Source organism: Arachis hypogaea, chromosome 10 (assembly GCF_003086295.3).
Source record: "Arachis hypogaea cultivar Tifrunner chromosome 10, arahy.Tifrunner.gnm2.J5K5, whole genome shotgun sequence".
NCBI classification, from domain to species: Eukaryota; Viridiplantae; Streptophyta; class Magnoliopsida; order Fabales; family Fabaceae; genus Arachis; species Arachis hypogaea.
Window position 1 is genome coordinate 67,834,860 of NC_092045.1, and position 20,854 is coordinate 67,855,713.

The window sequence follows — 20,854 nt, forward strand, 5'->3', positions numbered from 1 at the left end:
AAAATTAGCTCTCCTTGTTCTATATCTATGAGCGCTCTAGCAGTGGCTAGAAATGGCCTTCCCAGAATGATAGGGTGTAAGTAGCTTTCCTCCATGTCCAAAATGACAAAGTCTATGGGGAAGAAATAGTTTCCCACTTTCACCAGCACATTCTCAACTACCCCTTCAGCTTGCTTTTGAGTTTTGTCAGCCAGTTGTATGATTACATCAGTGGATCTCACCTCATTCAGTTGTAGCCTCTTCATAAGAGTCAGTGGCATCACATTTATGCTAGCTCCTAGATCACAAAATCCTCTGTCAATTTTTGTTTCCCCTATGATGCAGGGGATATGAAAACTTCCTGGGTCTGTTTTCTTAGAGACTATGTCCTTCTTGATGAGGGCACTGCATTCTTTGTTCATTATTACAGTTTGTCCTCCCTTCAAAACTCTTTTCTTGCTCAGCAATTCCTTCAAATACTTGATGTGTGTAGGCATCTGCTGGAGAATCTCAAGAAAGGGAATATTGATATGGAGAGACTTAAATGTCTCTAAAAACCTTGAATATGTTTTCCCTTTTTCACCTCCTCCTAACCTCTGAGGAAATGGTGCTTTTGGTTGGTATGTTTCCAGCATGCCTTTATTTTGCAGTTCCTTGGCTTGCTCAGTTTCACTTTCCTGCTTAGCTTCTTCCACACCTTCCTTCAAGATTTCTGGCTCCTGTTCTGAGGGTCTGATTCCTTCTTCTTCTGAGACTTCCTTCAATATGGTGATGGCCTTGCATTCTTCCCATCTCACTCCCTTTTGTTCCCCTTTAGGATTCTTTTCTGTGTCACTAGGGAACACTGCAGTTGACTTGGGGGCCTGTTGAGATAGCTCTCCTACTCGAGACTCCATCCTCTTGAGTTTTTCACCATGGTTCCTTAAGGTAGATCTCACATCATCCCTAAAGCTTTTCAACTCACTTATGTCCTGACCCATGTTTGCAAGCATTCCTTCTATCCTGTTTAATTGATCTTGAAATTGTTGGTTCGGATTAGGTTGGGCAGGTTGATTATTTTGGCCATGATATGGTGGTTGGGAGTAAGTGTTTTGTGTGGCTTGGTATGATCTTTGGTTGGAGTTTTGGTATGTGAAATTATTATGTTGGTTGGGGTTGTAAGGTTTGTGGTTTTGTGGTTGGGTTTGCTGGTTTCCCCACCCAAAGTTTCGGTGGTTTTTCCAGCCTGGGTTGTAAGTGTTGGAATGTGGATCATATGGTTGCCTTTGTTGATTTCCCACATAGTTGGCCTCTTCCCAATCACCTCCTTCAGTGCTTACTTCCTCTTGATCTTGTGTGTGTATTGCAGCCACTTGATTTGTTTCTAATTTCCTGGTGAGCTCTGCTAGTTGCTTGGCAAACACCTTGTTTTGGACTAGAATTGTATCAACATGGTTCATCTCCATGACTCCCTTAGTGTTGTGTCTCTCTGAAGCATAGTAGTACTCATTCTCAGCCACTGTCTCAATCACTTCAATGGCTTCTTCCACAGTCTTTTTCCTGTTCAATGAACCTCCTGATGAATGGTCTACAGCCTTCCTTGATTCATAAGAAAGTCCATCATAGAAAATATGCAATTGCACCCAGTCATGGAACATGTCTGGTGGGCATTTCCTTGTCAAATCCGTGAACCTCTCCCATGCCTCGTAGGGAGTTTCACCATCTTGTTGTCTAAAAGTCTGAACCTCAGATCGAAGCCTATTGACCTTTTGTGGGGGGTAGAAACGTGCCAGAAACTTGCTTTCCACCTCATCCTAGGTTGTTAGGCTCCCCCTTGGGAATGATTCCAGCCACTTAGCTGCCTTGTCCCTAAGTGAAAATGGGAACAAGAGCAGTTTATAGACATCTTCCTGGACTCCATTGGACTTCACAGTGTTGCAAATTCTCAGGAATTTTGTGAGATGTTGGTTTGGATCTTCATTAGCACTCCCACCAAATGAACAATGATTCTCCACCAGTGATATTAGCTGTGGTTTGAGTTCAAAATTGTTGGCCTGAATGGGTGGTTTCTGAATGCTGCTACCACAATTCCCAGAGGTTGGGTTTATGTATGAACCAAGAACCCTCCTCTCGGGAATGGCATTGTTTCCATCAGCTCTCTCATGGTTGTGAACTTCTCTATCCATGTTGAGATCTAGAGCTTCCTCAAAATTGTCCTCAGATTCTCCTTCAGATTCTTCTTCTCCCAGTACTCTCTTCCCTCTTGCTTCCCTTCTAAGTTTATGAAGGGTCCTCTCTGGTTCGGTATATGGAGGAGTTGATGTCTCTCCTCTCCTACCTGTCATACAAGAACACAGCACAGGCAACAAACAAGTGAAATAATCTTGGTTAATGGAAGAGTATGGTTAGAGCAGTTGAGGAATTAATTCAAATAGTTAGTGAGTCAGTGAGTTAGTTGCTTGAATTTAAAGGCATAAAGAAAGAAAGCAAGTAACAAAGTGCAGAAATTAAAATTCAACAAGTAACTTGAACTGAATTAACAAAACAAGAAAAATGCTCAATCTAGTTAACTTCCAATTTGAGAATTGTCAATCGAAAACCAATCCCCGGCAACGGCGCCATAAACTTGATGCTACGATTTTAGGAAATTGCACGATCGGCAAAAATTTCTTCCGGCAAGTGCACCGGTTATCGTCAAGTAAAAACTCACAATAGAGTGAGGTCGAATCCCACAAGGATTGGTTGAGTGAGCAATTCGGATTAGAAGTGTGTTCTAGTTGAGCGGAATCAAGATTTAGATGAGAATTGCGGAATGTTAAATTGCAAGAATTAAAGAGCGAGAAGCTAAATTGCTAAAATTAAAAAGGGATCGGGGTGATTGCATGAATTTAATTGCAGAATGTAAAGAGAAAGTGGTAGATCAGAAATGGGGAATTCATTGGGGTTCAGGAGATATTGAGATCTCCGAATCAAAACATTTTTATCCCTTCCTCAACCAATGCGTTCATTGAATTTTGCTTGGCAATCTTATATGATTGGATCCCAATCCCTTGGCTCACCAATTCTCTCTAAAAACAAACAAATTCCCAATCCCTTGGTTTAAATGTTCATAAGAAGAGATGATGCTCGATCACTGATTATACCACACAGTTTCATGAACCACAATTTGGTAGGATTACATGTCACAATATCCATCCAAACCCCAATCCAATTCACTGTGAGAAAGCTTCTCTAGCATGAATCCTCCATTCCTTTCCCAAGGTTCCGAAGGATTCCAATTATGGATAGTTTCTTTCCCAAGACAACTAACCAATGGAATTAGATCGAGAAGCTTTCTAACAAAATTCAAGAGAAAAGATTGAAGAAGAAGATAAAAACTATTATTGATTCATTGAATTACAATAGAGCTCCCTAACCCAATGAAAGGGGGTTTAGTGAGTCATAGCTCTGAATTCAATTACAAAAAAAAGTATGAAAACTAGAAAAATGATCCACGGTCCTATCTCTAACTTCAATTCTATCCTATTTATACACTTTCTAAATTGAGCTTCTGTTGTGTTTCTTGGGCTTTGAGGCCTTTCCCTGATTTCCTTTTGCTTTGGGTTTATGATCCATAATCCTGATGAGGCTGATGATCCAATTCTGTAACATTCATTGAGCCAACTTAGTGATAATCAAGTAATGACACATGACTTAACAAATTGAAATTCCAGACTCATCAATTCTTCAGGCCCAATCCCATAAACCATGATATTCAATTGGGTTTCATACCAGAGTACGTTTAAGTTAATGTTTGTGCTCAAATGCTAACTTAAACTGCAATATCTTTGGCCCAGAAACCTTTTCAAATAGTGGCGTTTAAGTTGCAGTTTAAGCTTCAGTTTAAGGTTAAACTGAAGCTTAAACGTGGAAATGGAAGAAAGCAACCCTGGAGGGTAAAATAGTCGAACACGTTTAAGCTTCAGTTTAAGGTTAAACTGAAGCTTAAACGTGGAAATGGAAGAAAGCAACCCTGGAGGGTAAAGTAGTCGAACACGTTTAAGCTTCAGTTTAAGGTTAAACTGAAGCTTAAACGTGGAAATGGAAGAAAGCAACCCAGGAATGTGGAATGGTGGAACACGTTTAAGCTCCAGTTTAAGCTTAAACTGGAGCTTAAACGTGGAAATGAAGAAAGCAACCCCTAGAGGAAAATTTTGGTCGAACACGTTTAAGCTCCAGTTTAAGGTTAAACTGGAGCTTAAACGTGGGAATGCTCCCTGGTGCATTTCTCAATTCTGACGTTTAACTTCCAGTTTAAGGTTAAACTGGAGGTTAAACGCCACTTTCAGCTTTTCTCAGCTTTCATGATTCTGGCGTTTAAGCTCCAGTTTAAGCTTAAACTGGAGCTTAAACGCCACTTCCCAGCATTATATGGCTTGGCAGTTTAAGTTCCAGTTTAAGCTTAAACTAGAACTTAAACTCCACATGTGATATTCAAGCTTCCTTTATTGATTTTGTTGCTTCCTTACCTAACCTCTTCTTCCCTGAAATCATCCAAACAACTGCATCAAAGTCTTGCAAAATTTCATGAGAAATCTTCCATTCATAGCATTCAAGTAATATAACTAAAAACTCATGGAATTTGCATCAAAATCATACTGTTTGGATGGTTCATTGCTTTGTTGTTCATTTAACCATTCTTGGTTACTTTAAGCTCAAGAAAATGCATAAAACAACTAAAACTAACAGAAAAATGCTAGTGAAACTAGCCTAAGATGCCTTGGCATCACACCCCCAACCATGGGGTTTAGAGACTCATGCCGTGGGAAGTACACAAAGAAACGTGTAAAGTGTCATGAGGTACAGATACAATGTCAAAAGAACCTATTAATAGTAAACTAGTAACCTAAGGTATACAGAAATGAGTAAAATGACGTAAAAATCCACTTCTGGGTCCACTTAGTGTGTGCTTGGGCTGGGCAATGAAGCATTTTCGTGTAGAGACCTTTTCTGGAGTTAAACGCCAGCTTTTATGCCAGTTTGGGCGTTTAACTCCAAGTTTTATGCCAGTTCCAGCGTTAAACGCTGGAAATTCTGAGGCTGCTTTGCCACGCCAGTTTGGGCCATTAAATCTCGAGCAAAGTATGGACTATTATACATTGCTGGAAAGCCCAGGATGTCTACTTTCCAATGCCGTTGAGAGCGCGCCAATTGGGCTTCTGTAGCTCCAGAAAATCCACTTCGAGTGCAGGGAGGTCAGAATCCAACAGCATCTGTAGTCCTTTTCAGTCTCTGAATCAGATTTTTGCTCAGGACCCTCAATTTCAGTCAGAAAATACCTGAAATCACAGAAAAACACACAAACTCATAGTAAAGTCCAGAAAAGTGAATTTTAACTAAAAACTACTAAAAATATACTAAAAACTAATTAGATTATACTAAAAACATACTAAAAACAATGCCAAAAAGCGTATAAATTATCCGCTCATCAATGGCCAATTGAAAGTCCACAATAAAGAGCAACCTAGATACAGAACATTTAGTTATCCAAAGAGATGCTGGGCACCAATGATCCTAGGAGGAAATAGTGAGCCATGTGTCTGTGGTGGAAAGATGTTGAGTAAAAATAAAGCCAAAGGCTACTGCTGCAACATTTGACACCAAGCCTTCAAAGAATAATAAACTTGTTAAGCAAAATGAGAAAAGAAAAGTTAGCAAGGGAGCAAGAAAAGAGTAAACCTTATAACAGCAAGTTTAGTAAGCCTTTGAGGAAGAGTGTATTTTATGTAACAGCAAACAATAACTGAGTTATCATTGTCTGCATAAAAACACCATGAATCAAGTTCTGTTATATGCCTAATAAGGATATGTATGATTTTTTTTTTCACTTCATTTTCTCTTAGTTTTGATGCTTGCTTAGGGACAAGCAAGATTTAAGTTTGGTGTTGTGATGACAAGTCATCATATACCCATTTTTCAAGCTAATTTCACTTGTTTCACTAGTCTTTATGCACTTTCTTGCATCCTAAGTAAGTAATTTGGAATGAAAATGCATGACTTCTTTAAATCAAACAACCACCATTAAATTGATGCTAAATCATGAGGTTTGAGCTAAAATTTATTGATTTTTAATGAATTATAAACCTTATGAGTTTAGAGATACTTTGATTGGTTGTTTTGGTTTCTTGTAGGTGAAGAAAGGAAGAAAAGAAGAAAAACGTGGCTTAAGAAGTATGGCCAAGAGATGAGAAGTGTGGTGCAACATAGAAGGAAGAAGCAAACACTGCCCTCCACAAGAGCACATTGCCCTCCAGGAGAGCAGCATAATAAACCAAGCCATAAAAGCATCACTGCCCTGCCCACAATAAGGGCGGAGCAAAATTCTATGCCAAGGACCAAAGGAAGCAAAAACTCTGCCCTGCCCTCCTTAAGAGCAATATCGGGCTTTCATGAAAAATAATTCAAAGGAAATTGCTTCCTAGTGTTTCCTATGGGTTTCGAACCCAAGAACAAGGAGGAAAGGAGTAGCGCTCAAAACAAGGAAAACAAGCAAAACTTAGCTTGTTTTCAATCTCCAAGAATCAAACACAGCACCATGAGGAAGCAAGGAACTAGGCGTTACTTTAGTGCCAAGAAAACCAAGGAAAAAGGAGCAGCGTGTGCCTCCACCGAGTTTCGAACTTGGGACTTCACCCATTGGCAACATTGCCCTGCCCTCCACAAGGGCAGGCAACATTTCTCGGTGCATGGCCAGCGCACAAATTGGCACGGGCTTGAGCACTTGGCGCACAACATGGACACACGGGCAGCAAGGCAAGGCGCACCATGGCAACACGTGGAGGGCAGGGCAGCATCCTGATGTTACACACGCAGCACACGCACGCACGAGGCTTCATCACACAATTTTTCTGCTCTACCCTCCACAAGGGCAGGGCAGCCTCCTGGAAGCTACTTTCTCATGGGCTGAAAATTGGATTAAAAATCCAATTTAATTCATTTCTTCACCAAATCAAAAGCCTATCCAAATTCCGAAATCCAAGAATAGAAAGTGTATAAATGGGAGGTATTTTGATGTAATGAGGACTTTCTTTTGGATTTTTGAATTTTCACATCTTTAGACTTGATTTTCTTTGAGAGCTTGGAACTGAGATCTTAGAGAATTGGGAAGGAGAATTGATCTCTCTTCTTCCTTGTTCTTGCTTGAATCTTGAGTGTGAATAATTGAGGAACTTCTGTCTCAATCTCCATTTAAGACCTCTTTGATTTTCCTACTGCATAATTGAGTTGAATTCAATTTTCCTTACTACTGCAATCTTCAATTTCTCTTTAATTGCTTTGTTAACTTGGATCTGGGAAGGCAATTGAGATCTAGACTTTGCTATCTAGTCTCTGGAGTCCTGAGATCCAATTTTCCTTTGGTTCTTCTGTTGAACCCCTGCTGCAATTAAATTTCCATTTCTGTTTGAGATCTAGTCAATTCCAATTCTTCTCTTGCTTTGTTAATTGCTGCAATTTAATTTCCCTTGCTTAAATTCTGAATTCCCAGTCCTCAAATCCCTTTTCCATTCAAGCAATTTATATTTCTTGCACTTTAAGTTTCAGTTATTTAATTCCTTGTTCTTTAAGATTTAGCACCTTTACTTTCAATTCTCTTTAATTTCTACAATTCATCCATTTCCCTTTACGTTTCCTGCTATTTACTTACTGTTGGATACAAAATCACTCAACCAATACTTGATTCGCTTGACTAAATCAACCACTAAACTAAAATTGCTCAATCCTTCAATCCCTGTGGGATCGACCTTACTCCCGTGAGTTTTATTACTTGATGCGACCCGGTACACTTGCCGGTGAGTTTTATGTTGTATCGTTTTCCACACATCAGTGGTTCTTGGGAGTAGTTGTGTTGGAATGGTGGTGGTTCTATGTATGGTTCATTTGGTTCATATGGTGGTTGATATGGTGGATAAGGGTTAGGATCATATAGAGGTGAATGGTGGAAAGGGGCTTGTGAGTATGGTGGTTCAAAACTATGTTGAGGATGGGGTTCATAGGTGTTTGCTGGTGGTTTTTGATAATCAAAAGGGTGCTCACCATAGCTATTATCTTGGTATGCTTCTTGGAATGGCTCTTGATCATAGTATGTTGGTGGAGGTTGTTGCCAAAAAGGTTGATTAAATCCTTATGGCTCTTTCCATCTTTGATTATCCCATTCTTGATGCATGCTCTCATTGTAGCCTCCATTCCCTACAACATAACTTGAACCAAACTCATAGCCAAATGGGTGAGAATTCATGGTAACAAAAGAAAATAAAAACAAAAACTAATAAAAATAAGCAACAAAGTCCTAAAACTAACAAAAACTAACAAACAAGCAAAAAGCACATATTTACAATAACCAATAATAAGACACACGTTTGCAATTCCCCGGCAACGGCGTCATTTGGATGAATGGATTTTTGACGGTTTAGAATTTCATAAATAAATTCTCGTTGAAAGTATAGTCTCTAAACCAACAATAATCCTTTCATACAAAAATTTGGTTTTCACAAGTAACAAACCCCTTAAAAATAAACCCAAGTATTCAAACCTCGGGTCGTCTCTTAAGGAATTGCAGGGAAGTGTACTTATAATTAGTTATGATATTGTATCTTTTTGGGGTTTTTGAGATAAGAAACAAGAGATGTAAATTGCAAGAATTAAACTAGTAGCTAATAAAGCTCTTGGCAAGGTATGAGAACTAGAAGTCATATCCTCGTTATCCTCATCAATTGTGATGACAAATGTCTATTGCTCCCGCTTAGTCAACCTCTGACTATGAAGGAAAGTCAAGTGGATAAATCAATTTGATTCCTCAAGTCCTAGTCAACTCCTAAGGAAAGACTAGTTTTAGTGGAATTCAAATCAACTAGCAACTTCTAATTATCAATCAACAAATGCATTAGATAACTCAAGAGTCACTAATTACTCAACCTAAGCCAAGAGGAGAAAAATCTACTCTAACATCCTTCCAAGCATTTTATCAAACACTTGGAAGGTAAAAAATAAGAGCATAGAAAAGTAATGGGATTGTATTAAATCTAAACAACCAATTGGAAAAATAAATGAGGACAAATGAAGGAAGAAGTAATAAACATAAAATACCTCAAATTGCATTAATATGGAAATTTAATCTAACATGAAACATTCATAAACTAAATTGTCAACATAAAGTAATTAACAAGGAAGATAAATAAACTAAAATGCTAGAACAAATAAAAGTAGAAGAGAAACTAAATTAAAGGAACATTGAACCTTGATTTGAGAAGAAATAAACCTAAAACTAAGAGAAACACTAAAACCTAGAGAGAGGGGATGACCTCTCTCTCCAGAAATTACATCTAAAATCTAAAATTATGTGAATCAGAAGTGAATGAATGATTCCTCCACTCTGCAGCCTCTAATCTGTGTTTTCGGGCTTGAAACTAGGTCCAAATCAACCCAGAAATCGACTCCAGCATTTTCTGATACGTCCACCATGTGGCTCTGTCACGCGTACGCGTCGCTTGTCTGCTGCACTATCCATGCGTATGCGTCACCTAACAACAAGGCAACTATGGCAAATTGCATATCATTTCGAAGCCCTAGATGTTAGCTTTCCAACGCAACTGGAACTTCCTCTTTTGAATCTCTATAGCTCAAGTTATGATCGATTTAATACAAATATGTCAGGCTTGACAACTTTATAATTCCTTCAATTTCTTGTATTCCTTCCATTTTTGCATGCTTCCTTTCCGTTCTCTAATCCATTCCTGCCCTATAAACCTTGAAAACACTCAGCAAACATATCACGGCATCGAATGATAATAAGAAAGGATTATAAATAGCAAATTTAAGGCCAAAGAAGCATGTTTTCAATCATAGCATCAAATTAGGAAGGAAAATGTGAAACATGCAATTTCTATGAATAAGTGTGAGAATAATGGGTAAAATCTACTGAATTAAGCACAAGATAAACCGTAAAATAGCAGTTTATCACTGCCCCCTTTTATCATTGGAGAAAAAAGAAGATCACAGACCATCTCCGGCATTGTGTTCGAGAACATTAAAGAATTGAGAGATCCCAAGAGCACTTTAATATAAACCAAATGTACTGGACTACCAAAAGCATACTAGCTTTTCAGGATTCTCTACATGGAACTACCATAAATATTTAGTTCCCACATGTCCTAATGATCTAAATATTCGAGTAAGGTTCTTCTTTCTTAAAATATTCTTGGACTAATTGTTGTTGATAATCCTAATAACAAAGTGCCTAGTAAGCCAAGAGAGTCTCCTAGAAGCAATCAAACCCAAGTCGGGTCACTTAGACCCAATCTGAAGCTCCCCACTATTGCAAATCCTACTCATACAAGAGGGTAACCTCTACCATGTGAAGCTACCTCTTGCATTAGGAGGATACTATTATATGACTTGGGGAAAATATTCTCCATTATAAAATGACGAGTTGCCTTAGATAATCTACAAATACCTATATACCTCAAATAATTTGATCCAGTTTTGACATATACTCCCCAAAAATTTCTGCAGTCTTTGGCATTAGAATCCACTACAAGTACTCCTCAACCGTCATCTCAATAGTATGTGAAGAAACATCTAGGAGCTTCAGACTACCCTTTGTCTGAGCCCAATCTTTGCCAATAGTTCTAGTAAGAAAATTGAAATATTGACGCCATTGTTGGGGACTTAGAGATCAACCACCACACATGGTGTAACACCCTAATTACTCTAAGCCTTACCTCATGCCGTAAAGCAAATGATAACTAAGTGCCACGATAGTTCTAAGGCTTATTCGATAATATATATATATATATATATATATATATATATATATATATATATATATATATATATATATATATATATATATATATATATATATATATATATATATATATATATATAGGAAGGAAAAATAATAGAAACAGAAAAGCACGAACGTTCACACGATGACTAAAAGCATAAAGGATAAGAAACACGTACAAGATAACAGAATATATGTAGATATATAAACATAATAGTCATAGAGTACTAGCCACAGCCCGCAGAGTTTAGGTTGACTAGATATATACAGACATAACAGAGTTTTACAAATGTACAAATGTAAATAACTTGTCTCTCAAGTTTAAACTCTAAGGCATCAAAGTAATAATGATACAACAGTGAGTGTACTACAGCAAAATATTTAAAATACACCCAAAAGAATGATAATGATCCTCTGCTCTATCACCATCTTGCAACCCACCGGGGTGGGTCACGACTTGCATCTGAAAAATAACAACAGAACATGGTATGAGAACCAGAGGTTCTCAGCATAGTAACAGTACCCAAAATGTAATATATATGGTTTTGGGATGCCAAAGGCAATCCTAGTACTTCACATCAAACTTGATATTCAAACTTAAAGCAATACTAAATGTAAAATCATAACTTAAAACCATAATGAACAAGGGTTATCTAGCTTAGGGAATTTCTAATTAAATCAACACCATAAGCCCATACCCTGCACCATTCTAACCTCCACGTGACCCTATCGCCACCACCTACGAAACCTCCTCAACACCAGTGCCAGACATAAAAAGATACAAACAAATAATTCATAGGTAATAAGACATATACAGCAAGAACATCAGGAAGCATATATATACATGTTATACAATTAGGCAAACAATGCAAGTAGGCAAAGCAATGCAAACATATAGGAAATGCACATGATGAATGCTTGTCCTATTGGTTGTGATATCACATTGTCGATTCAACTGCCAACCCAACACATTCCCATGGGAATGTCACATTTGGTTATGTTTTAAAATGGGAACCCCCTGGAATATAGTGCTCGACTCACTTTCCCTGAGATATAGTGCTCGACCACTCTTATAACTGAATGTATGTGAGCAGGACTTTTACCACAGTCCTCGCACCTCGGCACAGCGGGACGAACCCCATGCCCTATGCCTACAACTCAGCATAAGCGGGATGAACCACTGCCCATATGCCTACATCTTATCAATATTATTCACAAACAGTTTCAAATAAGTTCATCATTCATTACTGAGTCTCAGACTCGTCATAACCATTAGGAGTTCTAAAATCCTCAATGTCATCATTAATACAGCACTCCGCAACAAATACACTGCTAGTACTTCAGAAAAACTAAGTTTCCATCTTCTAGACTCATTACCAGAAAATATCTAGTTTACACATTTATTGTATTCTCCTAGGTTTTAAGGCCTAAAACAAGTTAGAGGATCTTAAACAAGTGTTATGGAAGTTTACAAGCTTACCGGAAAGGTAAAACAATTGAAAACAAGCTTTTTATTTGAAAAGAAGGGCTTTTGCGTATGCATAGGATTGTGCATACGCACGCACCAGAAGAGTTTTCTCAACTTGTGCGTACGCATAGAAGTGTGCGTACGCACACAAGGTAAAATTTCCCCTCTTGAAAACACGCATAAACACGTGCAGGCGCACTCAACAGAAGGCTCTTCTCGACTTGTGCGTATGCACAACTTGCAACTTTCATAGGGTGTGCATGCGCACAACCCTCGTACGTATGCACGAGTCATGACACTCGTTTTTCTAGATTATTACAACTATCAACATGCAATTTCATCAATTTCATCAAAAATTTCTCACTTGTAATCCTCCAATTCTCAATTATTACAACTCAAAACATCATTTCACCATTCTCAGCATTCATCAACATCACAAGCAACATAATTCACTAACAATACTCAAATCATCAAGATCATCATACATTCAACAATTTGACAATAATCAACAAATTCACACTTATCCTAATGTTCACTAGCCTATGTGTCCATAAACATTATATATTACATAAAGGAAACCAAAATCATACCTTGGCCAATTCTAAAATACACTAAACCACCAATATGATTGTGATCTAATCAATTCTTCAAGCCCCAAGCATTAATCAATCCACCAATCAACTCCAACAAGCTTCAACAATCAAATTTTCCAAGCTATACACATTAATTTACCACAAATCAATACCTAGGGTTACTAAATACACAATTTCACAAGGGTAAAGAGCAAGCTTACCTTACCCACAGTTGATTAGGACAAAACCCAATAGAAACTGATATTAGGGTTTTCGTCAGTCTAGAATTTTCACAAAAAAATTGTCTTGTTGAAGTATAGTTCCAACCCGACAAACAACCCTCAATCAAAGTTTAATTTTAATTGTCACAAGTTCAACCCAATAAAAATAACCGAGAGTATTACTCCCGAGTCGTTCTCCCTAGGGATTACAATCAAGTGCTCAATTATTGGTTACGAAATTCACAAAGGTGGGTTGATGATGAAATGCAAGAATTTAAATGGTAAAAAATTTAAATGACAAGAAAGTAAAGAAGCAACGCAAGATAATGATAACTAAAGAGGCATTCATGGCAAGGATTGAGAATTAAGGTTTTCTATCCTAGTCATTAATCATAACACAATAATTACCAAGAGTTAATAGTCAAATATGCCTAGTTAACCCCAATCCATAAGTAAAGTTAATGGAAATTAGATTAACTAATAACTCTAGATCACCAACCCAAGTTGGGTATTAATGACTCAAGATTTCCTAATTTCTCTTTCAAAGCCAAGAATGCTCAAAATCTACTCTAAACCTAAGCGAAACATTTTATCAAACACTTGGTATGCATAAAAATAAAAGCATATTAAATTGCAAGAAATATAAAATCTAAACTGCAAAATGCAAGAAAATAACAATAATAATTCAGGCAAGCAAGAAAAGAACATAAAATATCAAATTGTATTAAACGAAATTAAAAGTAACAAGAGTGTTCATAAATTAAAATGCGGCTCAAATGACAAATTAACAAGATAAACTAAGGAAATTAAGGCAATAGAACAAGGAAAGGTAAAAGAAACAAGATGAAAACAAGAACTAAAACCTAAATCTAATATGAAATTTGACAAAGATCCCTAATTTCTAGAGAGAAGAGGGAGCTTCTCTCTTTAGAACTAACGTAAAGCATGTTTAATTTCCTACACCACTCTAATTGCTCTCTCCTCCATCCTTCTTGAATTTTGCCTCTAATAGCTTCAGAAATGAGTTGAATTGGGCTCTAGCAAGTCCAGAAATTGTCCCCAGCGTGTTCCTTTAATGAGGTCACATGACAAGTGTTACGTGTACACGTGGGTCACGCATACGCATGGCCTATCGAATTTCCTTCTTCACGTGTACGCGTGAGGCATGCGTTCGCGTTGCCATGATTTCCATCAAATCCTCATTTCTTCATGAATTCTCCATTTTGCATGCTTTTTCTTCACTTCTTCAATCCAATTTCCGCCTTCTAAGCCTGAAATCACTAAACAGACACATCAAGGCATCGAATGGAATTAAAGAAAATTAAATTTATCAAATTAAGAGCCTAAAAGTCATGTTTTCTCTCTTAAGCACAAATTTGGAGAAATTCACAAAACCATGAGATTTCATTGAATAAATGTGAGATAAGTTGATAAAATCCACTAAATTCAACACAAGATATTCCCTAAAAATGGGGTTTATCAAGCTCCCCACACTTAACCAAGCATGTCCTCATGCTAAACCAAGAAAGATACAAGAAAGGGGTATCAACATTTATTCAATTCAAGTAACTATCTATATCTAATGCAACCTATCTGCATGCATATATCTATTCAAATTACTATCTATTTATATAAAAGCATATATGTAGTCAAAGTAAATCGAATTTTCAAGAAATCATGTATGCACATTCAAGGGATAAAATAATCATAACAAAATCAAGTTCACAAATATCATGAGAATTTATACATGGGTTGTAACGGTGCTAGGGTCAAGGTAAGGATATATATGGCTAAATGAGCTTGAAATTTGAACCTTTGATTAACTTAAGCTCTCACTTAACATATAACAACCTATGTAATTCCAACACAATACCTAGCTACCCATGATTCTCGCTTTTTCACATACTTATGTATTCTTTTCAATTACTACAAATATGCATTGTTATAATTACTCTTCTTTGGGGCATTTTGTCCCATTATTATTATTTTATTCTTTTCTTTTCTTTTTTTTCTATATTTTTTTAGAGAAACATATGTACAAAAGATGAATGCATATGGTTTGTATAACTAATACATGAGTATGTACCCAAATTTCCAAAATTTTTCAATAAAGAGCATGAACCATATTTTCATCAACCAAAGTTCCCAATTTTTATCACATTTAATTGACACCCATACTCACTATCCTAAGCTAATCAAAGATTCAAATAGCTAAATTAATTATTTTCCGCTTAAGGTTAGTGATGTGGTAATATAAAGAACAAAAAGGAATTAAAAAGGCTCATAGAGGCTAACAAAGGTAAATGAATTGGTAGGCTATATAGGGTAAGTGATCTAATTAAAATGAAGGCCACAATGATATAAATGCATATATACACCAAACAATGGACATAAAGAACCAAACAAATTGAAGATTGTAATCATAGAGAAAAAATACACTCAAGAATGGAAATCATGGTTATATGATGCAACCACATAATTAGGCTCAAAACTCATATGGTTGTGTGTTCTTAGCTCAAAAATCCATGTTCTACAATATATAATTCAAGCAAGTTCAATGAAAAATTTTTTTTACTCAACTCAATTTGATTTTCAATTCCCTTTTTAAGAGAAAATAATTTCTTAGAAATTTGATCAAATTGACCAAAATTTATTATATATAAAATAATATGATGTTATTGTGAAAATTTAAAAATTCTTAGTTTATTCCCCATTTTGAATCAACTCAATTTCTCATGTGTATCAGAATAAACTAGGTTCAATTATGCAAATTTCCAATCGCAACTAATCATCTACAATAACTATATATATCTATACACTACCAATATATAAAGATGCAAACTAACTAAAAAAATCTAAATATCTACAAGCAAAAGTGCAAAGTGCGATAAACTAAAAAGTATCCAAAACAACCAATATGTACAAAAATCCAAAAGTATACTAAAATAAAGATGTAAGTATAGAAAATAAAATAAAATAAAAGTGTCTAGAATGGAATGGTTCACCCAAAAAGAATCTACTGATGAAGGCGGCCTCCCCACACAAAAAAACTAGCATTGTCCTCGATGGTCCTGAAATCAAGCTGGGTGAGAAGGGTTATCGCCATCATCTCTGCCATCTCCTGCAGGTGCATGCGGCTTTGCCGGCTCCTTATGCTGGGTCTCCTCCTCGTCAGACTGATTGGATGGAGTGTCAATGCTGCCGGAAGTAATGATCCTCCTCAAGTTCATATAACATCGCTTCTTGCGACATTCTATCTGATCCATATGCTCGAAGAGGCATTGTACAAGGCAGTATATCGGCTATGAAGTCGATGACGGTGCTGCTGGTATAGCTAGTTCTGAAGGTGCTAAAGGTCATGTAGGTGCTGCTGAGGATGTGGCCACCTCTGTAGAAGTAGTAGTGGGTGCTCTGCAGCCTAGAGGTCCGAACCGCTTACCGTGTGGAATAACCTCCTTACAGTTGGCAACCGGCAATCTCTCTCATTCTGAGGCTCCCAGTGTACCTCAGCCTGGTGAGCCATCTGAGTGATCAAACATGGGAATGCCAAGGTACTTCTGACATGTAGTCGGGTCCTATACCTCCTTATGAGCCTTGGAACGTATAGGTCATTTCATTCCAAGACACACCAAATGAGAACCACCATATCTGCTGGTAGCTCCGACTCGTGAGTGCTAGGCATGACGTAATTGCTCAATATTTGTTGCCACAACCTAGCCTCATCATTGAGATAATCAATCTTGATGCCCCGTGGAGTCGGCTTTGACGTTTTGAATGCCCACAGAATGTCAGGGTGAATAGCTATAGTACAAAGGACTACATCCCAATCAAACTCGATAAATCTAATAGCCTCCTCAGCTCTATAAAAACCATCCTTAGTATCTGTTTTTGGCCTAAAATGGAGAATCTCTTCTATTTCTTCCTCTGTGACTAGAATATGTCTGCCCCGAAGCTAAACTGCATCAAGGGTCATCCGATAATAGTTGTAGTAAAACTCTCAAACCCATGATGAGTTCACTTCTACCAGCTCTCTATCCAGAAATACCCAACCCCGCTGTTCAGTTTGCTTTTCAGTGTACTTTCTCATCTGGGGTGGTATTCATAGTTTTCTCTCCACGTTAAGGTTCCACTGTTCCAGAAAGTGCGGAAACTTAAGTTCATAATTGAGGTTAGCAAATTTAACTAGGTCAGAAGAAGGCGTACTCTAATAAGCCTTTTCCTTCTTAGTAGATTGCTTCTCAGACCAAAATTCATCCTCTATTGCAGTGGATGACTGTGCTCTCTTCCTTTTACTAGAGCTGGCCTTGCCTTTTTCTTTTCTGTCAGTCATCTTGAAAAGTATTCATAGAAAAAGGACATCAAATAGGAGATAACACATGTAAGGCAAAGATATAATAGGTAGACAAGAAATAGAAACAGAGGAACTAGCATCTTAAGCATGAAGTGAGTAATTGAAAGTACAATTAACTTGGAATGGAATGAAAATAGAATTCAAAATCAATCAGAATTCACATCCTAAGTAATTGTATACAAAGTTATTCAAATTGCTTGTCCGTGAAGAAATGAAATTGCTATGCAGTGAAAGAATATCAAAAGAGTTAGTATAAAAAGGAAAATTAAAGACGAAAGGTTAAAAAGTTAGTTAAACCAAAAGTTAGAGGAAAAAGAGAGAAAGTCAAATATTAGTTACATAGCAAATATGAATCTCAAACTAAGAAAATGTTCAAAATTTTTAAAAGACTATGCTTTAAATGACTATGCTTTAAATGACTAAACAAAATGTGTATGGCACATTAGAATTTAAACAAATGAAGTGATGAGCGGATATTTTATACATGTTTTAGTACTATTTTCTTAGTTTTTTGGTTATGTTTTGTTAAGTTTTATTAAGTTTTAGTAGGTTTTAGTACAAAAACCACTTTTTGGGTGCTACTTTGAGTCTTTGTGGTTTTTCTATGATTTTAGGTAGTTTTTGGATGAATCTGGCATGTTTTGGAAAAGTCTGATTCAGAGGCAAAGAAAGAACTGGAGATGCTGCCAACTCCTGACCTACGTGCATTCAAACAAGCATTTATGGAGCTACAGAGGTTTAATTGACGTGCTCTTAATGGTGTTGAAAGGCTAACTTTTAGAGCTTTCCAGAAATATATATTAGTCTATACTTATCTTTGGAAATGATGGCTCAAAACGGGCGTTGAACGCCCAAAAACACCCCTTTTCTGGCGTTCAACGCCCCAAAAGGAGCAAGCTGGCATTTGGATGCCCAAAAGGGATCAAACTCGGTGCCCAACACCCCAAGAGGAGCAATAGAATGTGGATTCACAAAAAGCTCAGTCCAAACAGTTACCAAGTGGGCTCGGAAATGGATTTTCGCACCCTTTAGCTTAGTTTATCACATTTTTGTAATTTTTAATTATTATAAATAAAAGACTTCTTTCCTCCTGAGGATTATGCGTCTCAGGAGGGGAGAAGCACAGACATATTACTTCTATTCCATCTGTAAAGCATGAGCAACTAAACCTCCTTTATTGTTAGTGTTTTTATTTCAATCTATGTTTAATTCCATTCTAAGATGTATCTTCGTTCTTCAAACTAATGAAACTGGGTGGAATGAGAGTACGACCTATTTTCTACATGGGTTCTTGCGAGTCCCTAACTGGAAAGCATTGAATCACAAGCTTGATTATACATCTCTTAGATGGCTAATCCACGACTTTGTTGGGGACATGGGAACATCTGTTTAGCCGAGGTACAGGGCGATTAGGGCCTTTTTGGTATAGGCTAGAATCATATAGCTCCATTCTCTGATTTGGAATATCCGACCTTGTCTGTGCCATTTTAAGTAGGATCACCAGGGATTGAATTGCTAGAGTTTCACCCTCATTCAGATTGGATGACTATTAGCACCGGGGTGTGATCTGAAGCAGAGGAGATTAATGACCACTAGTCCTGGCGTTAATCACTTACATTTTACCATGGACTGATTCATCCATTGTTGGAGTAGACAGTAAGAAAAGTTGATTCAGAAAGAAGAAGCATCTCTGAAGCCTCAACCGATTTGTTATCACTATTTTCACACCAATTTAGTAATTCTTTCCTTATTCTATTTTTATGCGTTTTCACAACCACTATCTTTTCTATCTGCTTGACTAAGATTTGCAAGATAGCCGCTGCTTGCTCAATCCGACAATCTCTATGGGATTCGACCCTCACTCACCTGAGGTATTACTTGGACGACCCAGTGCACTTGCCGGTCTATTTGTGTGGAATTTGTGGTGTTCAATTTTGCACACCATGAAGCACATCAATCAAGGATATGCATAAAGCATTGATGATGAAATAAATGAGATAAAATAAGTACAAAAAGGATGCAATCCATCATTAATATGTTTGATCACTTAATTTGTAAAATTGATGTGAAAAGATTGAAAATAGCACTTAATGTAACCAAAAGATCATTGAATAGTAAAATTTCCATTTAAGTTGTTACAAAAGTGAAAATGCACCAATTGTTACAAATTAAAAAGTATCAAGATTTGGTCAATCAGAAAGTTTAAAAGCATTGACTTCAATGTTATATGAAAATAGTTGAAATCAAACCATGAAGTGAAAGAATTGACCTAACAAGAAAATTCAAACCATTGAGGAAGTTCAAAGACAATTGCCCAACAAGGGTCTATTTGACATAGAATTCTGTCAAATAGCTCCTTATTGCAACCAATCATATAATGGAATATGAGGGAACCAAAAGAAACGGAAACGCTGGCCGGACAATTCATTAATTAAGTTGGTAGCAAAACAAAACTGAAGCAACAAATTACCAACATAATTAATAAATCGAAATCAATTAACACAAATTTCAAAAACTTTTGGCAGCATTCCAACAGTAAATTGGACATTCCCAAATTAAAACAAACAGAAATAGCAATCAATATGAACTCAAGGTAAGTCAAACCAGCACAAATCACAATAAATCCATATGAATTGGACAAGCAACAAGCACAGTAGCAAAACGGCAATATATGAATAGTTGAACACAACAGGACTATAATCATCATCATTTAGTCAAAACAGGGCAAGACTTAGCCATTCCAGACAGCAGTAACAACCAAAAATCAATCCTAAATCCACTATATAGTTTAGATTATCTAGCGACCTAAAACTAACTAAACATGCATCTTTAACTCACTTAATTAACAAAAATTAAACTGACAACTAAAACAACTAAAATAAGATTAACTAAGTGAACTCAAAAAACTTGAAAATAGAGGAAACCTGAGAAGGAGGCAGAATCAAGGAATGAACTGAACAAGAAGAGATTGTGGAAGCAGAATAATGCCGGCCCAGAGGCAGTTGCTGGTGGTGGTGCAGACTAAAAAAACAGAAATAGGGCTGAGATATGGGAGTCCCTATGCTTTGTGGTGAACCGAATCAATGAAGAAGAAAAGAGAGGGGAAAGGAGATGGAAGGTGGTGGTTAGACGGTGTCGCCAGCGGCAAAGTGATGGCCGCTGTAATGACCTAATTTCCAGTACGTCATGATCATATTTAAAACTGAGTGCTACAAACTTGCTTTTCTAGACTTATCTATTACTTATTAATAAGCCTGTAATTGTGTTATCACGAGATTAATTTTTCTTGGAAATTTTCTCCTTTTTAAGTAAATATTGTACGAAAATAATGGGTGGTGCACGGAATTGTGATCATCAACTATGGCTCCAATAATTTGGTAGCTCTCACACGTGAATTACACTTAGTCACAACTCTGCACAACTAACCAGCAAGTGCACTGGGTCGTCCAAGTAATACCTTAC

At 37.0% G+C, this 20,854-nt stretch overlaps 1 non-coding gene across 1 annotated transcript; it reads left to right on the forward strand.

The window, feature by feature from the left end:
- The first annotated feature begins 1,614 nt into the window (after window positions 1-1,614).
- Window positions 1,615-1,718, forward strand: LOC112719152 (small nucleolar RNA R71). Its single transcript, XR_003161466.1, has one exon. It is a non-coding gene; the product is annotated as a small nucleolar RNA R71 (small nucleolar RNA).
- Window positions 1,719-20,854: the final 19,136 nt, after the last annotated feature.